Raw genomic sequence first — 6,969 nt, forward strand, 5'->3', positions numbered from 1 at the left:
ATTTATGTGAAGATTATTTAAAGAATAAAATTGGTTGTCTTCTTGGGAAGATAAAAAATTATTGAAAAAGGTACTGTATAATATAATATATATAGTATATAATATATAGAAGATAATATAATACTGCATGAAATTACTTTTAAGGTAGAAATGGGGATTTTGACAAAACCAAAATCAGAGTGAAAAGCTCACTCTTCTTTATCTAATCAAGAGATGAAATTCACATTATCTTTATCCATTCATCAGTGGATGGACACTTAGGCTGTTCCCATAATTTGGCTACAACTGTATAAGACTATAACATTATTTAGCAGCAGAAAAACTCCCAATTAATAGGATTGATATCTTCTTTTCTAATATCAGATAACCATAAACATCACTTTAAGAAATAGTTTGCATTGGTGAACCTGAGTGTCACAGTCAGATGAGCTTTGGACTCTTGGTTCTGGCTCAGCATGTGATCTCAGGGACAGGAGATGGAGACCTGCTTGGGGCTCTGTGCTCAGGGCAGTCTGTTTGGGACTCTGTCTGCCTCCCCCACACTGCCCCCACTGCCTTTCAAATAAATAAAAATTTAAAAAAAAAAGAAAGAAAGAAATAGCTTGCATTATGTTAAATATTGTTTATCTTATCAAATAACTCCTAAAACTAATATGCTGGAAATAAAAACAAATAAATAATATATAGTAATTCCCTATGGCAATATATTTTATATTTAAAAAACAATTCTGAACATATTATCAAATTTTATTATTGCAAAAATTTTACAAGGTAGGGGAAATAGACATCATTAACCCAATTGAACTTATAAGAACACAGTAGTAAGGAGAAATCTGAGCATTAAATCCATAGATTCTAAGATGGGTTCTTTGTCAGTCTTTAAAACTCACAAGGTGTATCCATAATGCACTCAGATTAATATTACAAAATTTATGTGGAATTATTTTATTTTAGATTAATTTAGATTACATTTAATAATAATATAGAAAGTGAAACATATTTTCAAGCAGTTTCACTATTTATGGTATATTCCCCAACTAAAAACAAAGCATTAGAGTTCTAAATAAATATTAATAATGGCATAGATTTTGAATTTAAGGGTGGAATTGGGATGGGTAGGAAGTGTAGCTATATATCGTAAGATAATATTGCAGGTATATTAAAATTTTCAGTATAAGTTTGGTTGGACCATTTCACTACACCTTAGAGTACTAGACGAAGAAGTCAACAAACTACAACTGAAGAGCTAACCTGACTATGACATATTACTATTTAAATGAAGTTTTACTGAAATACAATCATGCTCATCTGTTTACATATTGACTATGGATACTTCTCACTCTAATGATGAGAAACCATGTGGCTGGCAAAGTCAAACATCCTATCTAGACTTTTACTGGAAAAGCTTGCTAGCAGTTTTTGGGTTTTTTTTTTTTGGGGGGGGGGAGGGAGGGGGAATAACTTTTTTGGGTGTTTTATTATTTTGTACATTTGTTAATACATGCATAGAATGAGGCAGGAGGCAAGACTCTTGAATTTTTTTAAAAACTGCAATTTTAAATGCATTTAATTTTTGTTGTAAATATTGTCTCACTATTACACCAAAACCTTTCAGAATATGCATTTTCACCCTGCTACCCTGTCACCAATGTATCTGATTATAAAATCTGTATATATCCTAGAATATATTGACATTTTTGCACCATATAACTGGTGAATGATTACTTGTTTAAGAGGAAGTTTAAGTTTACACATCTGCATTTGAAATCTCTGACACTCTAATATACATAGTTTTAGTCACTTAACTAGGGCAAAGTTGGTGTTTGCTTTACAATATATAGGGAGCTCAAATCAGACAGGAATTCTTATGTGATCTCTGAGTAAGCAATAATGAAAATTTCACAATTATTTTTCTCTTCTTTATAAAAAAAAATTGCCACAACACTGCTCACTTACGCAGCACATATACTAAAATTGGAACAGTACAGAGAAGATTAGCATGGCCTCTGCACAAGGGTGACATGCAACTTGTGAAATGTTTCATATTTCTTTTTAATTGGCTTGATAACAGAAACTTTCTAAACATAAATAAATCAAATAAGGGCAGTCTCTGCAGGACCAAATCAGAAATGCACTTTTCCTACATTTTACTCTTTGGAATTGCCCCAGGATTTAGATAGTGCCTATGACTGAAGCAATTGTGTATCAAGGGTGCATACTTTGACAATATTATAAAACATTACCTAGAGTTAATTTATAACACACTTGCACTTTATAAGAAAAAGAGAAATCCAAAATTAATGTCAATATTGATACTAAGGTACAAAAAGTAAACATTAAAAGAATTTAGATTTATATTTGCTAAAATATAAGTCTACATTTATAATGACAAAAATCATGAAAAAAATTACAATGCAGCTTTTACAATCTAAAAACAATATTGAGAATAAGAACCTCAGGAATTTTGCAATGGAGTTTCAAGTAAAGTGTTGTTTTTCAACTGCCGCAATATATTCAAGAAAAAACTAATTGAAAATGATAAACCAACATGATTTCATCTAAGTACATGTTCTTATTCATTTTGTGTACTCTGGAAATGAATGATCTTAGCACTAAATAAACTGTAATGATTTCTTCCTACCTGCTTTATCTGAATTACTGGTAATGGAATTTGCCCAAGTTGACCTGTAATTAGAGCTAATTATTACAGCCAGCTTACAATAGCATACATAAAAATCATATTTCCCATTGAAAGCAAAGGAAAAGACTGAGAAAATCCTGTGTTCCATACTCATAACAATGCCTACCATGAAAATGACACCAAGAGATTCCATGGAGATAATACATCTTTAATAAGATAATATAGATATTTTCTTTCCATATAAGTGGTATGACATATTTTCCATGATTCTTTTTGACATATCACGACTAAATCTAAATGATCAGTGAGGTGGAAATATAACAGCAATTGATGGTTGTATAATTCTCTTATTTTAAGATTTTGTTTGTTGTTTGTTTTAGAAAGAGACATATAGCTCAAGTGAGGTATGGAGCAAAGGGATAAGGAGAGTAAGAGAGAATCTCCAGCAGACTCTTTGCTAAATGCGGAGCCTGATGCAGGCCTGGATCTTCTGATCCTGAAATCATGACCTGAGCTGAAACCAAGAGTAGGAGGCTTAACTGAGGAAAACATCCAGGCATCCCATGGTTGTATAATTATTATCTTCAGGTGGTCACTTTGAGGTTAACCTGAGATTGCCACATAGCTATAATTTGCAGCTAAATGAAGAGGAGTAAGCCATCCCTAGGTTTCCTTAATTTTTCTTTTATTATAAAAAATCCACTCAGATTTAATTAAAAGGAGGAAGAAGAATAAAAAACTCATTATTACTACTATAATATTTATTGTATTAGTAGATTACCTTATCAATAATTTAAACCAAACTGTATATATAAATTCTACTTCCATTTATGAAGTTTATCAAATGACTTACAATTGTGATTGTATACAGTCTCCTATCAGTCACTATTTTGGGATGTTGTAAAAAGAATTCTTAAGATGTTTAATTATTTGGTTTTCAGTACTTAGTATGTATGAATTATTTCAAAAAGAACATGTTTTTATGCCAAAATATAAATTTAAAATAGGCAAATAAAAAAGCCTACAAAATATGGGAATTAACAGAAGGCAAACAGTAAAGCAGATGCAAATAAGAAAAAAATTCATTAAAAATACATCCCCAGGTAATTATTCTTTAACAATCAAATAAAATCTTATAATAGATGGATATATGTTTAATGACTAAGTTTTTTGTGAAAGAGAAATGTGTATGGATAATATAATACATAATTTTATTTTTTATAATTATGATATTTTAAATTCAAACTAGAAGTTTGTAACTTAACTAATGTTATTCACAAGAAAAATACTTACAATATTTAATAAGACTGTTGTGATATACAACTCACAGGAAAAAATCCTGAATGCATTGTGAAAGTATCCAATCTACTATAACTACTATTTATGCATAGTATAACACGAATGACATTTTATGAAATAAATGTACCAAATTCTCATAGAGTAAAAATACCAAATCCAAAACATGAAACAATAACTAACTCCTCAAATGCCTCTCTCTTAATACTATCAAAACTAAGTCAACTTCCTAACAAACTCAATCTCCTAATTTGTGATAATATAAATAATGTAACTCTTTTAAACTTTATAAATAATATTATAGAACACATATACTCTTTTGTGCCTGGCATCTTTACCTTGTTATTTGTTTGTAAAACTCATCTATGCTTTTGTGTTTGGCTAGTTGATTCATTTTTTGCTTCTGTATAGTATTCTATTTTATTAATATACCAATAGTGCTTCTATGTATATTCTTATTCATATGTTTTTGTGAACATAGATGCACATAATTCTTGAATATATATCTGAATTTAGAATTGATGGGTCAAAGTTATACATCTGTTCAACTGCGGTAGAAAACTGTCAGTTTTCAAAAATGATTCACAGAATTTATAGATCATCCAGTAGTTATGACTGTGAAATTGTCTTTACAGCCTTATAAAACATGTTATGTTGAATTTTATTTTTTGTTTTTCCATGTAATCATTCTCTAGTGTAAGTGTTATCACATTATGGTTTTCATTTAAAAGCCTTTGAAGACAAATGAATTTGAGGAACTTTTCATATGTTTAGTGGCAATTTAGATATCCTTTTCTGTGAAATGCCTATTCAAATTTTAGTCTGTTTTCCTATTGATTTCTATTATTTATAGATTCTAGATAAAATCCTTTATATTAAAAATTAATGTATTTCAAATACATTCTCTCACTCTATGTCTCGACTTTCCTCTAAAAGATTTTATTTATTTATTCATAAAAGACACACAGAGAGAGGCAGAGATACAGGCAGAGGGAGAGGCAGGCTCCATGCAGGGAGCCTGATGTGGGACTCAATCCCAGGATCATGCCCTAAACCAAAGGCAGACGACGCTCAACCACTGAACACCCAGGCATCCCAATGGTGTTTATTGTTAAATAGAAGTTAATTATTTCTGGAGGCATGTGGGTGCCCTAGTCAGTTAAGTGTCTGACTCTTGGTTTTGACTCAGGTCATGATATATCCCTGTGGTGGGATCGAGCCCCATGTTGGGCTCCGTGCTCAGTACAGACTCTGCTTCAGATTGTTTCTCCCTCTTCCTCTGCCCCTCCCCACTCTTTCTCTTTCTCCCTCGAATAAATAAATAAATAAAATCTTGGGGCACCTGGATGGCTCAGTCAGTTAAGCATTTGCTGTCTACTGTGGTCATGATCCCAGGGTCCTGGCTTTGAACCCCTATCTGGCCCACTGCTCAGCAGGGAGTCTGCTTCCCTCTCTCTCTCTCTCTGCCCTCCCCCCCACTCATGCTTTCACTCACTCTGCTCTTTCTCTCAAATAAGTAAAAAAAAAACTTTTAAAAAGAACCATAAAAAGAACCAATTTCTTTAAAAAATTAAAAACTAAAATCTTTTTAAAAATAAGTTATTTCTTAAAAAGAAAAATATGATTCAGTTTAGTGTATTTTGCGTCCTATATAAAAAATTCCAGCCAACTCTGAATTACAAAAATATTTATATTTCTTTTAATAATTTCTTTGTTGAATTGTTTTTGTTTTTCTTCCATACGAGAGCATAAAGCATTTTGCATCTTTGCTTATGTCTAATTTATGAACACACAGGTAAATGTACAACTTGAAGTGTTTTGACATGTAAATGTACATATATATCTACATCACTGTGAATCTAGCACTAAAACTAAGATAGAGAATATGCTCATAGTCCCCTCAATTGTTCTCATATCCATTTGTAATCCATCACTCTGTACCAACTCTTTTTCATACCCAGGCAACCTTTACTCTATTTTATGTCATAATAGGTTAAATTGTATTTTTGAGAAGCATATGCATAGAATCATACAGTATGTGCTCTTTGTTGATAAAGTTCTTTCAGTCAACATATTATTTTGATAATTGTACATGTTGTGTTAACAAAACAGACATGTTTTGCTTTTAATAGCTAAGCATTATTGCATTGCATGGTTTTGCCACAATTTATTCAATCACCTGTTGATGGACATTTGACTTATATCCAATTTTGGCTATTATTAATAAGGTTGGTTTGAACTTTAAAAAAAAGATTTTATTTATTATTTATTTATTTATTTATTTATTTATTTATTTATTTATTTAGATTAAAGGAAGGAGCAGAGGGAGAGGGACAAGGAGATCCATCCTGAACATGGAACCTGACATGGGGCTTTATCTCATGACCCTGAGATCATGACATTAGCCAAAATCAAAGAGTCAGAAGCTTAACCTACTGAGCCATCCAGGCCCCCCTTATATGAACTTTTATATTCAAATCTTTGTGCAGACTTATGCTTTTATTTCTTATGGATAAATGCTTGGAAAAATAATGGCTGGGCCATATCACAGAAGTTTATTTGAGTTTTAAAAGAAACTTTCAAAATGTTTCCAAATTGTTTTTAAATTTTCATCAGAGTGTATAAGATATTGAATTACTATACGTCCTTACAAACACTTGGCATTATCAGTCTTTATAATTTTAGTCATTCTAGAGAGATTGTAATGTTTGTTTGTTTGTTTGTTTTACTGTGGTTTTAAGTTTCATTTCCTTTAGCAACTAATAACATTTAATATCTTTTCATGTGCTTGTCATCTTCTTTAGTGTTGTGCCTTTTCAAGTGTCTCACCCATGTTTAAAATATAGTTGTTTATCTTCTTACTGACTTATAAGTGTTCTTCAAAAATTCAAGATCTGTCCTGTTCTATTATGTAATCACTATCTACATAAGAGCTACTTAAATTTAAACTAATTGAAATTAAATGCAATTTAAAATTTAGTTGCTTCAATTGCACTGACCACACTTCATGTGCTTACTAGCCACATGTGATT

At 31.1% G+C, this 6,969-nt stretch overlaps 1 non-coding gene across 1 annotated transcript; it reads left to right on the plus strand.

Annotated features, from left to right (window-relative positions):
* The first annotated feature begins 1,944 nt into the window (after positions 1–1,944).
* LOC119865078 lies at positions 1,945–2,050 on the plus strand. The gene has a single exon (XR_005375940.1). It is a non-coding gene; the product is annotated as a U6 spliceosomal RNA (small nuclear RNA).
* Positions 2,051–6,969: the final 4,919 nt, after the last annotated feature.

This window comes from Canis lupus, chromosome 21 (assembly GCF_011100685.1).
Source record: "Canis lupus familiaris isolate Mischka breed German Shepherd chromosome 21, alternate assembly UU_Cfam_GSD_1.0, whole genome shotgun sequence".
Taxonomy (NCBI): Eukaryota; Metazoa; Chordata; class Mammalia; order Carnivora; family Canidae; genus Canis; species Canis lupus.